Below are 14,994 nucleotides of genomic sequence, written 5' to 3' on the forward strand. Positions count from 1 at the left end.
TTTGTTTCTAATGCATTTATAAGATTATCTCTTTGTTGCTTTGTATGTCCCTCCACCACACTATAACCCCTGCCTTCACTATATTTGATGTCGGTATCATTTGTGGAGGAGATGGTGAAGAGGAAAATGAATATTTCTTTGTTGCTTTGTATGTCCCTCCCCCACAGTGTAACCCCCGCTTTCACTTTATTTGATGTCAGTATAACATGTGGAGGAGATGGGGACAAACAAGTCGTTTAAGTATTCAGGTGGACCTGTTGCAACAAGGAGAATTACAAAATGTCATGTCAAAGCAAGCTTTACAACGTCGGTGTGGGGGGGGGGAGGAGGGTATGATTGGGTGGGGGGGAGGGGGGAGGCTGGGAAGGGAGGTGAAGGGTAAACAAAGGAGGAGGCTGCAATGCTTGGTAAGAAATGCATGCATTATCCTGCCAATGTAATTGTAACCCCTCTGTACAGTATGTTCTCAAATAAAATAAAATAAAATTAAAAATTTAAAAAAAAAAGAATAAACAGCTACAAGGGCTTTCTCCAACCCTTTTCTGCTGAGGCATCTATTCTTGGTGACATTGTCTCACCTCTTCAAGGGATAAGATGGTGGGGACAAGGATTCCTTTAGGGATAAATTTCTGCCTTTATTCCACAGATAGCTTATACTTTGCTATTATCTCATTCAGCCCTTCTAGGAAATACAACTTTGGGAATGCTGGCCTGAAGAATGGATAACTGAAGACTGATGGAAAAAATATAGCATATGTATTAGTGATGCTGCTTGCATATGAATTTTCAGGACTTTCACCTACAGGAAGAAGCCTGCATAATAAACAACACCATCCTGTCTTATTACTTTAGATTTTGTCTTGGATTCCCCTCCACACTCTTTACCTACATGGACTCCTGGCTTGTCTGTGGGACACTTGGCTGTGGTAATAGTGACAGGAACAGAACAGAACAGTCTTTGCCCACGTTGAGTCTAGGAAAGTGTATGTCTTCCTTATGAAAACTCAGCTCCTTGTAGAACATGTGGAATCCAACCAGAGCTGGCACAAAATATAAAGGCCTGTGTCAGCCCCGTTCTAGGGGCAGCAGATATAGCAACACACATGTCACTGGTTGAACCAGAACAACTGCCAGCTGAGCCAACACCCTCAACCCAATATGCGGATGAACCAATAACATGACTGGCCAACACACAGAATCCTGTTTTCATTTTATTATATCAACAATTAGCATAAGAGAAAACAATATAAGTGAAAAACTTAGCATACTATGGGGATAGGTATGACTTTACATTTGGAAAGATGGGAAGAGGAAGTGGGAGGCAAAAGAAGGTGAGCTTGTCTTCAGTGGTGCTCACACAATCATAGCTTCATTGTCAGTCTAAAAGAAACAAGAAGAAAACAAGAAATCATGCTATGAATGGTCTCCAATTTTTCTCTCAAATCCTGACAAATACAACTACTCTAAAGACTTTCTCAAAGCAATGAGATAAACACCACAAAAACATGAAAGGGCAAAATAGAAATATGTGATAGAAATCCTGAAGTTCTGAATCTAAGCTCAATTTCTGAGATGAATCCTGGGGAAGAAGCTATACTTAGCTACCATTAACAAATCAGACCTGGATTTTCTAAGAAACCTCTATTAAATTTATTCAATTGGGAAAATTAACTTTTCACAAATTATCTGACAGGAATCCTCAGATTCTGACATGATCCTGGTTGATTTGAGAGTTGAAAGAAACTAATTGTGAGATTGCACAATTAGATTGCCTTTTGAAAACAGACATGGCCATGGTTTTGGTCTCCTGACAGGGTAATGAGCTGTGATCACCTTTGGGAAGAGAAAGAGGTGGTGACCTGGCCTGCACCATTCCCTTTAGGACAGAATCTTCTGCATTAGCCATGGCCTAAAGCATCTCCCAAGCCTGGGCAGCCTCCCTGCTGGTCCTCCCCAAGGGCAGTTCAACTGTTCATTTAAATTGTTCCTGCTTCCTGAGGCCACCTCACATTTCCACAGTACCTGAACTCTCCTAAGAAATGGGAGTGAAGTCTTTGGCAAAGATTCTGGGAGTATTTTCAATCAAAAACTGCACCAGGGCAACCTGTAACACAAAAAGAGACACATAGACTACTCTTGTCATCTGGCAGTTATGAATCCTCTGATCTGTGATTCTTGGAGCAAACACACAGAGGCTTGAGGAATGTGGGGAAAAACTCAGAATTTAAATTAGAAGCGATGTATAAGCCACTTTTGTCAGAGACATAATTTACAAACTATGGATGGTGTTTATAGACCAGAGCTTGAAACACAATGAATGGACGAGAGGCACAGTGAGTCACTTTGCTAAACTGCCAACATCTTTGTAATATCCATAATTCTGTCCTCCTTATAGCATCATTGTTATATCTCTAAATAGTATGTTTTCCTAACTGTTGTATATACTAATATTGAAATCAAAATCATTGAATAGAATGAACTGATGAAATTCCCTTCCAAAGTGCCCTGCCTTAAACTCAGGCCAGCTTGTGTGTGGAGCTGTGGGGAAGGAAGAGCCCCTGCAGAGGAGCTCTGTGTCATGCAGCTGCAATCCCTGCTCCACACTGCTGGGCCTCAACCCTGTGGCAGGGTGAGCCTGGCAACTGCCCTGGTCTCATATACCCTCTGTTTATGTGGAGACATTTTAGAATAGTTCACTAGTTTCTATTTTGTGTAGTGAATGAGGAATACTATGTATAGTTTATATATTAGGCATCTCTCAAAAGACCCTGAAGAATGTTTCCCTTCCAGTAGATGCATTTGGGAGGAAAAGTTGAAGACTTTTCATTAGTGGGAGGTAATCATAAGGAGCTGAGCTCAGAGAATACTGAAGGATTCTAGTCTGTTCCTCTCATCTCTCTGTCTCACTCTATGGACTAGATCAGTACAAGTTATTAGATGACACTCTTTACTAACAGGAATCTGATGACTTATCAACAGGGACCAATATTTCTCTAAATGAAAACAACTGCCAGAGGGAGCCTATGCATAGGACAGAGATTCTAGCCTTCATGGTTTAATCCCATTCTTAAGGGGAAGTGTCTGGACATGAACAGGGCACTGGGCAGGATCTCCACCTCCACTCTATAGAGGAAAACACTAACTTGAAAACGATCCCAAGATCACAGATCCACAATGGCATGAAGAGAGCAAAACATTGGTGGTTGGACTCATTGTCACCATTGTCGTCATCCTTGCTTCCCTAGGGTTTGGTCAGACTAGACTCTTCGACACTGCTGCTTTCTACTTGCTGCACATGTTTGTAAACCTCACCACAGATAGGATGAACACCTCTTTTCCTGAGGTCTGCAGTCCATTGTGTCCTTAAATCCTGGGCTGTCAGGCATGTCTTTCCAGATCCAACCAGCCACTCTGCTTGTCAGGATGAAGCTAGGAGAGGCCATTACCTTTCTCATGAGTTGCATATCAAATCCTGCCCTGGCATAAGGGGGCGGGAACATCAAGCTGGGGGCTGTGCACACAGCTAGGTTGTAGGCGGTCATCAGGTTTAGGAAGGAATTCTGGTGGATTTGGCTAAACATTCCAAACAGATGTTTCAGCAGCAGTTGGTTGACTCTGGGCAGCATTTCTAAAAGACTGAACTCAGAAAAACACACTTTCAGGTAAGCAATTACTTGTAGCAGATTCTACATACACAAAGTGCCTGTTCTATATGTTGGAGTGAACTAATTGAAAGTATAAAGAGAGAAGGATATACTTTAACCTACTGCATAAAATCTATCCTTGAGATGACTACAGTACACATTATCTTGGAACAGATGTATTTAGATCAATAGAAAGATAGTGTTTTTTAAAATTAACATTGTATTGGGTCACATTGTACTCAACAAAAATCTTCCTGAAAAAAATAAACAACAAAATTATCTCTGAAATGGCAATTATGAAATCAGGTTTAGTGATCACATCGCAAAGTAATACTATTATGAGAGACTCATTCCAAGAAAGAATGAATATAAAAATTTCATTGAAGCGATACAGACTTTGATGTTTATGTTAGTATTTGACCAAGCTGAGATCTTGCCCTCCCTACATGGGTCCATCAGTATAATCTGCTATCCATCAGTGTTGACTTTCCTTATGTGTACATGGGAAAGAAGCTATGCAAACAATACCACAGGAAAAAACTCATTCATATACACAGATTATAATTGCCTGTCTCTATGAAGTCTTGCATGAATGTGTCCAAATGAAAATTTTACCCGACTCAATTATTTCAGCACCTCAAACTCTCTTCTCCATGAGGCTACTTTTCCCTAAGAGTAGAAACGTTGGATTTTTTAATCCTACCCAGAGCAGACTCATTTCCTGAATCCTACCTCTGGGCCAGAATGATTTTCTCCTCTTCACGGTCTTCATCCATGATCCTAAGCCATGTCTCATACATGCCAGTGTAAAACACACCGCCTTGCACATTGCGAAGAAAATCCTTCCAGAGACAAAAGCAGGATGTTCTGATGCAACAAACTATGTCATACAATTATAACATGCAGGGGGAAGCAATGTATTGACCCCCATCCCTTCTCAATGAGTGAATCTGTGACCTACAGTGCCCTCTCTTCACTTCCCACATAGACAGGTGCCAGCAGCCTCCCCACCTGAACTGAAAGCACAAAGCAGAGCATGGCAGTGCTGCTGAGGCAGGAAGGATTAGGGATCTGATGAAGACAACTTAGAAACAGGTATTTGGAAATATGCTAGTGCTATATTTGCTTCAAACTGAAGGAAGAGGATCACTTCTTTTCTCAAGGAACAGACTCTGTTTCATAACAGACTACACCCATTCCTGACAGGAATACCCTCTCAATTAAAAAGTACACCCACACATCACAAACCAGAATGGAAAACAAGAGCCATGAACTTCAAAAGAACTAAGTGAACAGTCCCTACTTTAAGAAACTTCGGAAAAAACCACCTGTATTAGGTACTGTGGGAGTGAGGACCCATCTCCCCTTTCTCTGAAAACTCCTACCTGACAGGAACAATCTACTCTAAAGGACAATGCTGGGTATGCAGTGGTTCTAAATCCTATTGCTGATCAGAAATAGGCCCACACATTTCACCTGTTTCTTTGCAGTTTTAATTGAACAAGTAGTGTTTTTTGTGAATTAAATACTTCTGTACATATCATATGGGAAGGGCTAGGTATACAGTATGTTAGTTCTGAATTTTGGCTTAAAATTCCCCAACACTCTGCAATGAATGAAATACATCCTCTTACACCTGTGAGTACCAGTTAGTTACCTTTCCTTTTACATCCATGAACAGTACCTATATTAGGTTTCTTTCAGCCTGTTGGGTTAAAGCACTTGTCCAACCTCATCAACATGCATCAATAAGAATTTCGCAAGAGATGGCGGAAGATGGCGGAGGAGAAGCTGGAATCTGAACAAGCTCTCGCATAGAAAACAGTTTTAGGGTTCCAGTGAACAGTCCTAATCCAGAGAATCACACCAAGTGTGCCATCACTGGACAGAGAGTTAGATAAGAGAGGGGAAGTCAAGGCAACAAGACACATCTGAGAGCTTGCCAGCAGCCGCCTCCGCGGCGGCAGTGTCGCGATGGCGACCGCACCCATACCTGACCCATACCTGAGCGTGCACACAGAGAGTCCGGGACGAAGGAGCCAGACGCAGCAGGCGAGCGGATTCTACTCAACACCAGCAAGAACCGACAAGGAGCGGACATCTTCATCCTGCAGTTTGCAGACCAGTGATGACCCAGGATCCAAGACTCGGCGTGAGTAGAAGCCCGACGTCCTCACTCCTTCTCAGGGAGCAGAGGAGGGAAGGCCACCCCTCCCCCCCAGCACTGATGATCTCCATCTTGGATACCGACAAAGCTCTCGGAGGAGCTGCCAGCTCCAACTCAGGCCTTGGAATAAAACGAGTCATTTAGCAGATCACAAGAACTTAACGGGGAAGTGACCTGCCAGACTCAGCTCGATCCAGGGAAAAGTCACCCAGCTCAGGTGCCAGCCATTGGAGTGGCTTTCCTCACTGGGTAACCAGAGCCAGACGCTGCCCCTTCCTCTAGCAGCCTCAACAATCAATTGAAAAACAGAAACCCTGAGAATGGCTCCAGGCTGGGCTCTGTGAGTTTTTTTTTTTTCACAAAATAGCCCCAGGGAAAAGCTACTGATTGGTGAAAGGCTTCAACTCTACCCAGAACCTAGCCTCACCACTGCATCCCCCTCTTTTGTGATTCTCAAAGCAGATCTGTCTCCCATTAAACTAATCTGGGAGGGGGATCTCAAAATCTTGGGTAAAGCAGAGCATATTTCTGCCTGTTCGAACAAACTGACTTAAGAAACCAATCAAGCCACAGGACCTCAAGCTGACTAGAGACTCCAACAAGAGGCTGGTTACAGACAAAAGGGAGATACAGGATTCTTCCCACCCCTCCCAAAAAATCAAAAAAAAAATCAAAGAACTTTTTTCTTTTCTTTTTTTTTCTCCTTCTTTTCTTTTTTTTTCTTTTCTTTCTTTTTTTTTGGTACCTTATACATATAAAAAAAATTTTTTTCCTTTTCTAAAAATTTTATTAATCTTTAATTTTTGCCTTTTTTGAAAAAATAATTGTTTTCCAGTAACTTCTTTCCTCTTATAATTTTTATTTTAGGAATACGTGAATGTGCGGTTTCCTTTCTTTTCTTGTCTTCTTTCTCTTTCTCTTTCTTTCTTAACTATCTTTTTGTTTTTTGTCTAGCTCTACTGAACTTCTGATCTTTTTTCTCCCTTTATTATCCTGTTCACCTATTCCTCTCTCTTGATCTTCTTTATGTGACTTAACTCTTGTCCTGCACATCCTCAGATAAACCCCCTAGTTAACTAGTCTACTAGTTAACTATCCCCCATTGTATACACACTTAATCCACAAATTTATTACCCAATTCAAAACCTCTGAGATTTAAATTCCTTAATAGCAGTACTACCTCTTTATACCTATATAATATTTTAAGCATTTTTAAAAGTTTTTCACTTCTCCTCTATGTCCCTTCCCTTTTCTTAATATACTCACATTCCTCTCTAAATATATGGTCTTTTAATCTCCATAATAATATTAATTTTTACATTTCTATTTTTTTTGGTCTCTTTTCATTTCACTTTCCCTTTCTTCTTTTTCTCTCTCTCTCTACTTGCATCCTACCCAACCTATTTCCTGCATTAGGATTAGGACATAGTTAACTCTCCCTGTGCCCCCCCCCACACCAATCTATTCCTATTTTTTGCCCACATCTCTCCCTAACCCTAATAATTTCTGGTCTTCCAAATTCTCCTCTGTGGTTCGAAGCCCATTAACATATATTTGTTTGATGTTGAATAGATGTATCTGTTGAACTAGATTGTATCTGTAGACTATTGACTGCACAAAAGCAAACTTTGATTGATGGTTGCCTTAAGATAGTGTTCTAGATAACAAAGCTGGTGCTATTTTCATCTCAAATGGCAGAGTAAGCCGGAAAAATACAAGAAAAATGGCAAATCTGGATATCTCAATTCCCAATCTTGATAATCAGGGGTCAGAACAGATAATGAATAATCCAGAGGAGAGTTCCCAAATAGCTCTACAAACACTGCTGGCAAATATGATAAATGAGAAGTTTGACAACTTACAAAGGATTCTGTATGAGCGTGAAAGGTAGAGAGAGGAGGCATCCCAAAAGCTTATACAGGAATATTATAAGCGTGAGGAAGCTACTCAAAAACTGATATAGGATTTTCGTGAACAACTTGAGAATATTCAAAGAGAAAGGGAGGAATGGTGTGAGCAGGCTGAGAACACTCAAAGAGAACTGCAGTAATCCCACAAACGGGAGGAAAGAGAACTACAGGAATCCCATGAACAGGAGGAAGCTAATCAAAGAGTAATATAGGAATTGAGAGACCAGGTAGAGAATACACAAAGATCACTAAAGGCATTCATGGAATCCATTAACAAAGAGCTGAAGGAAGTCAGGGAGACCACAAAGGGAATGCTGAATGGAACCCAACAGAAGGAATGGGAGTCCAAAGAAACCATAACCAATCAACTAAGTGATTTGAGAACAAACACTGAACACCAAATTAAGGAAGTAAAGAAATTCATACAAGACCTAAAACAGAGTTTCAACAAAGAACTTGAAGCCATCAAAGCTGACCAATTAGAAGGAAAAGAGATAAAAAAACAAAGTAGAGAGTCTTGACAGCAGGTTAGACCATGCAGAAGATCGAATCTCAGGGACTGAAGACAGCCTAGATATTATACAGAAAGAACATACAACCATCCAAGACAAGTCCAAGAAATATGATAGATCTATCCAACACCTGGAAGACACCATCAGAAGGCCTAATCTAAGGATAATGGGTGTAGAGGAGCACCTAGAAACAGAAGTTAATGGTCTAGGAAATTTGTTTAACAGGATCCTAGCAGAGAACTTCCCAAACATACAAAAAGATAGGCCTATTCAGATACAAGAAGCTTTTAGAACCCCAAATAGACCAGACCAGAATAGGACATCCCACCGTCACATTATAATCCACACAGGATCAACACAGACCAAGGAAAAGATCCTTAAAGCTGTCAAGGAGAAAAGGGTAATCACCTATAAAGGGAAACCAATTAGAATCACCTCAGATTTCTCAGCAGAGACAATCAAAGCAAGAAGAGCCTGGAATGATGTATGCCATGCCCTAAAAACAAACAACTATCAACCAAGAATACTGTATCCAGCTAAACTCTCCTTCATGACTGAAGGCCAAATAAAAACCTTCCATAGCAAAGAAAAATTGAAACAATACATCTCCAGCCCTACAAAAGATTCTTAAAGATGTCTTACACATAGAAAACCAACAATACCGCAATAAAGGCCAAGAAACTGCACCCAAACTGAGAATCCAAGAACCATAGGAAGAACCCAGTTTTTGCAGCCCCCAAGAAGGTGGATAACATGGCAGGAACTCCCAAATACCTCTCAGTGTTATCTCTTAACGTTAAAGGACAGAACGCACCAATTAAGCAACATAGACTGTCTAGTTGGATTAAAAAACAAGACCCTTCTATCTGCTGCCTGCAGGAGTCACATCTTGCCCGTAAAAACAAACACATTTTCAAGGTTAAAGGCTGGAACAAAATCTACCAAGCAAACGGCCCCCATAAACAGGCGGGAGTTGCAATCCTAATATCAGATAAAATAGACTTCAAATTAAAATTCGTGAGAAGAGATAAAGAAGGTCGCTACATACTAATTAAAGGATCTCTCCTTCAGGAGGATATTACAATTCTAAATATCTACTCGCCAAACAATGGAGCACCCAAATTTATCAAAGAAACACTACTTTCCCTCAAATCCCATATAGATCCAAAGACATTAATCATTGGGGATTTTAACACACCACTCTCCCCACTAGATAGATCAACTCGGCAAAAACTCAACAGAGAAACCGGAGATCTAAACAGCTGCATAGATCAACTAGACTTAACAGACATCTACCGAACATTTCACCCAGCAGTATCAGAATACACGTTTTTCTCTAAAATAGACCACATTTTAGGCCACAAAGCAAACTTGTCTAAATTCAGAAACATTGAAGTTATACCTTGCATCCTCTCTGACCACAAGGGAATAAAATTAGAATTCAACACCAAAAGCCACCAAAGAAAGTCCGGCATCACATGGAGGCTGAACAACACACTGCTGAATCAAGAGTGGGTCATGGAAGAGATTAGAAAGGAAATTAAAATGTTCATGCTATTCAACAAAAAAGAACACACAAATTACCAGCTCCTCTGGGACACAGCAAAGGCAGTACTCAGAGGCAAGTTTATACCTCTGAGCTCCTACATCAACAAATTGGAGAGATCTGCAACTAACAATTTAATGACGCATCTAAACCTCCTTGAAAAAGAGCAGCAAGATAAACCCCAATCCAGTAGACAGAAAGAAATAATCAAAATTAAATCAGAATTAAATGAATTAGAATCCAAAAAAACTATGGAAAGAATCAACAAAACAAAGAGTTGGTTCTTAGAAAAACTTAACAAATTTGACAGACCCTTAGCAAATCTTATCATAAAAAGAAGAGAACACACCCAAATTAATAAACTCAGAGATGAGAATGGAAACATCACCATGGAATCAACCAAGATTCAGAACATTATAAGGAAATACTTCTCAAAACTTTATGCTAATAAGTTTGAGAACTTGACAGAAATGGACCTTTTCCTAGCAAATATTGACATGCCAAAACTAAACCAAGATGAGTTAAACTATCTTAACAGGCCCATATCAAGCACTGAAATAGAAACAGCAATAAGAGACCTCCCAGCTAAGAAGAGTCCAGGACCAGATGGTTTTACAGCGGAATTTTACAAGGCCTTCAAAGCAGAGCTCACACCAATACTCCTCCAACTCTTCAATGAAATTGAAAGAGAAAGCTCACTACCGAACACATTCTATGAAGCCATCATAACCCTCATCCCAAACCCAGGCAGGGACTCATCAAAGAAAGAGAACTATAGACCCATTTCTTTGATGAACATTGATGCAAAACTTCTCAACAAAATTTTGGCCAATCGACTTCAACAATTCATCCAAAAAATCATACACCACGATCAAACAGGATTCATTTCAGGGATGCAAAGCTGGTTCAATATATGCAAATCAATTAATATTATTCATCACATCAACAGGAGCAAGAATAAGAACCACATGGGTATCTCAATAGATGCAGAAAAAGGATTCGACAAGATCCAACACCCCTTCATGATGAAGGTTTTGGAAAAATTAGGAATCCATGGAACATTCCTCAATACAATAAAGGCTGTATATGACAAACCTACAGCCAGCATTATACTCAATGGTGAAAAACTAAAGCCATTTCCTCTTAACTCAGGAACAAGAAAAGGATGCCACTTTCTCCACTTAAATTCAATCTAGTATTAGAATGCCTAGCTACAGCAATAAGACAAGATGCAGACATAATGGGGATCCAAATAGGGAAAGAAGAAATAAAACTCTCCCGCTTTGCACATGACATGATCTTATATTTAAAGAATCCCATAGACTCCACTCCCAAATTACTCAAGCTGATTCAAAACTTTGGCAAAGTAGCAGGTTATAAAATTAACCCCCCAAAATCAATGGCTTTTCTGTATGCCAACAATGAGAAAAGTGTGGCTGAAATTAGGAAAGCAACTCCATTTGTAATAGCCCCACAAAAAATAAAATACTTAGGAATTAACTAAAGAAGTGAAGGACCCCTATGATGAAAACTTTAAAATATTGAAAAAGGAAATCAACACAGAACTAAAAAAATGGCAAAGCGTCCCATGCTCCTGGATTGGAAAGATTAATATCCTGAAAATGGCAATACGTCCCAAGGCTATCTACAAATTCAACCCAATACCTATCAAAATTCCAACCTCATTCTTCAAGGAAATAGAAGAGGCAATCCAAAAATTCATATGGAACAATAAAAGAACTCGAATAGCAAAAACGCTCCTAAACGGAACTAACACTGCTGGAGGAATATCAATACCAAATTTCAAACTCTACTATAAAGCCATAGTAATCAAAAAAGCTTGGTATTGGCATAAGAACAGACCTCAGGACCAATGGAATAGAATTGAAAACCCAGAAATGAACCTACAGACCTATAGCCATCTAATCTTCGATAAGGAAGCTAAAACAATAGAATGGAAGAAAGACAGCCTCTTCAGTAAATGGTGCTGGCAAAATTGGTTAACTACATGTAGAAAACTAAAGCTAGATCCTTATATATCACCCTGTACCAGAATCAACTCCAAATGGATCAAAGACCTTGAACTCAAAGCAGACACTCTGAAAACATTACAGGATGGAATAGGAGAAACCCTAGGTCTCCTTGGCTCAGGTCGAAATTTTCTGAATAGAGACCCGGAAGCACAACAAATCAAAGAAAGGTTGGACAAATGGGATTGCATAAGATTGCAGAGCTTCTGCAGGGCAAATGACATAGCTGGCAAGATCAATAGAAAGCCCACCGATTGGGAGAAGATCTTTACTAGCCATACAACGGACAAGGGTCTCATAGCTAAAATATACTTGGAACTCAAAAATTAAACCACCCAACAGCAAATCCTCAAAGAAACAACTGCCCAATAAATATGTGGGCGAAAGACTTAAAGAGAAGCTTCTCTGAAGAAGAAAGAAGGATGGCCATTAGACACATGAAGAAATGTTCAACATCCCTAGCCATAAAAGAAATGCAAATCAAAACAACATTGAGATATCACCTCACTCCAGTTAGAAAGGCAAAAATCAAGAACTCTAACAACAACAGATGCTGGAGGGGATGTGGACAGAAAGGAACCTTACTTCATTGTTGGTGGGAATGTAAACTTGTTCAACCACTTTGGAAAGCAGTATGGAGGTTCCTCAAAAGACTTCACATAGATCTCCCCTATGATCCAGCAATCCCACTTTTGGGCATTTACCCAAATGTTTACAAACAAGACCACACTAAAGCTACCAGCACAACTATGTTTATTGCAGCATTCTTTACCATAGCTAAGATATGGAACCAACCCAGATGCCCCTCAGTAGATGAATGGATCAAGAAAATGTGGTATATATACACAATGGAATTCTATGCCTCCATCAGAAAGAATGACATTTCCCCATTTGTTAGGAAATGGAAAGGTTTGGAAAAAATTATATTAAGTGAAGTAAGCCAGGCCCAAAGAAGCATAGGTCCCATGGTTTCCCTTATTTACAATATCTAATATAGGTATGAGTCAAGCGGAAAAGGTCAGATAATGTGATGTTAGGAAAATGAACCCTTAAATATGTATTTTAATGTTTTCGTTTCTTTCATGCATGTGTTTCTAACGCATTTATAAGATTATTTCTTTGTTGCTTTGTATGTCCCTCCCCCACAGTGTAAACCCCGCTTTCACTATATTTGATGTCAGTATAACATGTGGAGGAGATGGGGACAAACAAGTCGTTTAAGGATTCAGGTGGACCTGTTGCAACAATGAGAAGTACAAAATGTCATGTCAAAACCAGCTTTACAATGTCGGTGTGGGGGGGGAGGGGGGTATAATTGGGTGGGGAGAGGGGGGAGGCGGGGAAGGGAAGTGAAGGGTAAACAAAGGAGGAGGCTGCAATGCTTGGTAAGAAATGTATGCATTATCCTGCCCATGTAATTGTAGCCCCTCTGTACAGTATGTTCTCAAATGAAATAAAATACAATTTAAAAAAAAAAAAAAAAAGAACAGACCTCAGGACCAATGGAATAGAATTGAAAACCCAGCAACGAACCTACAGACCTATAGCCATCTAAACCTCGATAAGGGAGCTAAAACAATAGAATGGAAGAAAGACAGCACCTTCAGTAAATGGTCCTGGCAAAATTGGTTAACTACTTGTAGAAAAATAAAGCTAGATCCTTATATATCACCCTGCACCAGAATCAACTCCAAATAGATCAAAGACCTTGAAGTCAAAGCAGACACTCTGAAAACATTACAGGATTCAATAGGAGAAACCCTAGGTCTCCTTGGCTCAGGCCGAAATTTTTTGAATAGAGACCCGGAAACACAACAAATCAAAGAAAGGTTGGACAAATGGGATTGCATAAGATTGCAGAGCTTCTTCAGGGCAAATGACATAGCTAGCAAGATCAATAGAAAGCCCACAGACTGGGAGAAGTTCTTTACTAGCCATACAATGGACAAGGGTCTCATAGCTAAAATATACTTGGAACTCAAAAAATTAACCCCCCCAAAAACAAATCCTCAAAGAAACAACTGTCCAATAAATAAGTGGGCGAAAGACATAAAGAGAAACTTCTCTGAAGAAGAAAGAAGGATGGCCAATAGACACATGAAGAAATGTTCAACATCCCTAGCCATAAAAGAAATGCAAATCAAAACAACATTGAGATATCACCTCACTCCAGTTAGAAAGGCAAAAATCAAGAACTCTAACAACAACAGATGCTGGAGGGGATGTGGACAGAAAGGAACCTTACTTCATTGTTGGTGGGAATGTAAACTTGTTCAACCACTTTGGAAAGCAGTATGGAGGTTCCTCAAAAGACTTCACATAGATCTCCCCTATGACCCAGCAATCACACTTTGGGGCATTTACCCAAATGTTCACAAACAAGACCACACTAAAGCTACCAGCACAACTATGTTTATTGCAGCATTATTTACCATAGCTAAGATATGGAACCAATCCAGATGCCCCACCAGTAGATGAATGGATCAAGAAAATGTGGTATATACACACAATGGAATTCTATGCCTCCATCAGAAAGAATGACATTGCCCCATTTGTTAGGAAATGGAAAAACTTGGAAAAAATTATATTAAGTGAAGTAAGACAGACCCAAAGAAACATAGGTCCCATGGATTCCCTTATTTGCAATATCTAGATATGTATGAGTCAAGCGGAAAAGGTCAGATAACGTGATGTTAGTAAAGTAACCCTTAGATATGTATTTTAATGTTTTTTCTTTCATGCATTTGTTTCTAACACATTTATAAGATTATTTCTTTGTTGCTTTGTATGTCCCTCCCCCACAGTATAACCCCTGCTTTCACTATGTTTGATGTCAGTATAACTTGTGGAGGAGATGGGGAAAAACACGTCGTTTAAGGATACAGGTGGACCTGTTGCAACAATGAGAAGTACAAGTTGTCATGTGGAAAACGAGCTTTACAACTTTGGTGGGGGTGGGAAGATTGGTTGTGGGAGTGGAGAGGGAGGCTGGGAAGGGATGTGAAGGGTAAACAAAGGAGGAGGCTGCAATGCTTGATAAGAAATGTACGCATTATCCTGCCCATGTAATTGTAACCCCTATGTACAGTACTTTCACAATAAAAAATTTAAAAAAATCAATGGCTTTTCTGTATGCGAACAATGAGAAAATCGCAGCTGAAATCAGGAAAGCAACTCCATTCCTA

This window comes from Dipodomys merriami, unplaced genomic scaffold (assembly GCF_024711535.1).
Source record: "Dipodomys merriami isolate MVZ:Mamm:240054 unplaced genomic scaffold, mDipMer1.0.p SCAF_15, whole genome shotgun sequence".
NCBI classification, from domain to species: Eukaryota; Metazoa; Chordata; class Mammalia; order Rodentia; family Heteromyidae; genus Dipodomys; species Dipodomys merriami.